Below are 2,209 nucleotides of genomic sequence, written 5' to 3'. Positions count from 1 at the left end.
AATAATAATGAGAAGAATAAGAATGAGCATGATAGAACACAGCAGGTTGCTAGTTTATTATCTCCGTATTTGGAAATTTCCATGGATAAGCAGATAAGTAGAAAAACACTGAGAAATGTATAATAAAAACGTTGTAAAACATAAGTAAATAAATATAAACATAGAACCACGAAAACCAAACGTATTAGAAATTTAACCATTACTATCTTTACATCCTGGTTTCATAGGTAATTAAAATTTTTGTATCTTCATATTTCTGTAATTTCTGAATGCTCCACAGTGATATGGTTCTATTAGAATGTGAAATATTTGTAATAAATGACACAAAATAGTTGACAGTTTTTAAAAACTGAGAAAACTCCAAGCCAATTAGCCTTGCTCTTAAGGTCTTTTAATCAAGTTCTAACTTACTTTCCCCACCTGAGTCCAGCTAGTTCCTCTGCCTTAATGAGAATATATCCAAGAGATGATCAACTCGGGCTCTGACCCTGAGTGCCTAGGTTCCAACCTCAGCTCCGTCTCTTACTACTTGGATGACCAGTACCTCTCCACAGAGTCACGGTGCGACTTAAACGTTCTAATTGTATAAAGACCCTAGAATTGAAGTTAGCAATTAAGGCTTAATTATTATAAATGCCCATACCCTATTACACATGCTACAAAGACACAGTCTCTGTAAAAGAAAAATGACAAGTCACACTCACGTGGAGCTTTGCTTTCTGTAGCCAAGAAGTCAGTCCGCGCAGTCCTTTTTCAGGCTGGGGAAGGAGAAAGCTGTGAAAACACCCTGACTGGGTCGCTGTCCCCGAGAAAAGTTAAATGCTCCCCTCCCTTCGTGGAAGTGGACGCAACCCTCGCCTTCCTAAAAAGAGGTCAGAAGGCGTCCGGGATCGTCCAGCGTCCTGCAGGGATCAGAGACAAGGGCTGGGGCTCTGACCCCACCCGGGGACCTGACAGGTTTCGTGGGAAATTAACAAGAAACCACCACTCACCAAGTGACAGGGACTGCTTGTGTTGTGTAACCTATTCCAGTTACCAAAACGATTCTACAAGGATGGTCCTAATGTCCCCATTTTAAAGAACAGCAAGGAGAGGCCCAGGGAGATTAAGAAGACAACCTTGCACTGTAAAAAAGTGACCATGCGCCTGGAGTGCAGGAAGGCGGACTGGGCGAGTTCAGAGCCCCGGAAACGCTGAAACCAGGCGAGACGCGACCCAACCAAGTCTCAATGCCCCCCGCCTCCCGCCCCGAAACGCGAGGAGAGCCCCAGCCCAAGAAGGCTCCGCTGACACAACAAAAGCCGCCGCCCTCGTTCCTCCAAACCTTTGCTCTCCGACGAGGCTTTTTTTCCCATAACCGGATCACCAGGTCCCAGCGAGCCCCAAGCTTAAGACCCTGACAGTATAAATGGCCCGCAAGTCGCGGAACTGGAACAAACTACGCTGGAATGCGCCGCGCCAACCGCTCCCCCTTCCCCGGAGCGGAAGTGCCCGCGACTCCACTGATTGTCGGGACTACATTTCCCAGAATCCCCCGGACCCGCCCGCGTGAGCCAAAATGACCAGGACTCCACTGAACGTTTGGACTGCGCTCAGAACGCTGAGGGAAAAACGTTCAGAATCTCACCCTTCAGGGAAAGCGCTGGGACTCCGCGGTGATCCTTGACTACGATTTCCGCAATGCCCATGGGGAACGAATCCTATATCTCTGAGCGCCTAGTAGGGAATGTGGACTGTGACCCTGAGGATCGTCCTTCCCTCTCCCTGAGTCCTTGAGCGAAAATACTGAACAGACAGGAATTCCTGAAGTCTAAACTCCTCCCAGGACTACAGGAGCGTTATTGGAAAGCGAGGAGATCCAATCTTCAAGGAATAAACGAGGAATGACTTTTTAGGGGTCAGTAGATGATTGATGATTGATTACTATAAACTGATAATATAAGGCTAAAACTAAAAGTTTAAAGAATGAGCAAAGTACAATGATTTGGGAGAGGCAATGAAGAACAGAGGCGCCAGGCCCTACTCTGGACGCTGTGGTACCACTGGTTTGGCAGGAAAGGGCCAGTGGGGAAGCCTCGTCCTCATGGAAAAGCTATCTTCCTTCATTACACTTTTCGTGGTATTATGTCTACTGAAGAGGTAAAAACACCAAATTTCAGAGAAGGCCGTAAATTGCCCAGTACTTCAAAGCAAGTGTAACTGGTGAAGC

The 2,209-nt window shown here is 46.8% G+C and overlaps 1 protein-coding gene across 1 annotated transcript in view; it reads right to left on the bottom strand.

The window, feature by feature from the left end:
• The window catches only part of ZNF234 (zinc finger protein 234), a 17,369-nt gene extending 15,918 nt beyond the window's left edge, over positions 1-1,451 (bottom strand). Inside the window, exons 1-2 of the mRNA XM_011997746.1 lie at positions 1,325-1,451; positions 705-758 (exon numbers count right to left, since the gene is read on the bottom strand). The gene's annotated coding sequence lies outside the window, so the exon portion shown is untranslated. The remainder of the gene's footprint in view (positions 1-704; positions 759-1,324) is intronic.
• Between the last annotated feature and the right edge of the window lie 758 nt (positions 1,452-2,209).

Source organism: Mandrillus leucophaeus, unplaced genomic scaffold (assembly GCF_000951045.1).
Source record: "Mandrillus leucophaeus isolate KB7577 unplaced genomic scaffold, Mleu.le_1.0 Scaffold546, whole genome shotgun sequence".
In the NCBI taxonomy this organism is placed as follows: Eukaryota; Metazoa; Chordata; class Mammalia; order Primates; family Cercopithecidae; genus Mandrillus; species Mandrillus leucophaeus.
Note: the sequence above shows the minus strand (reverse complement) of the source record. Positions and strands in the feature narration are given on the sequence as shown.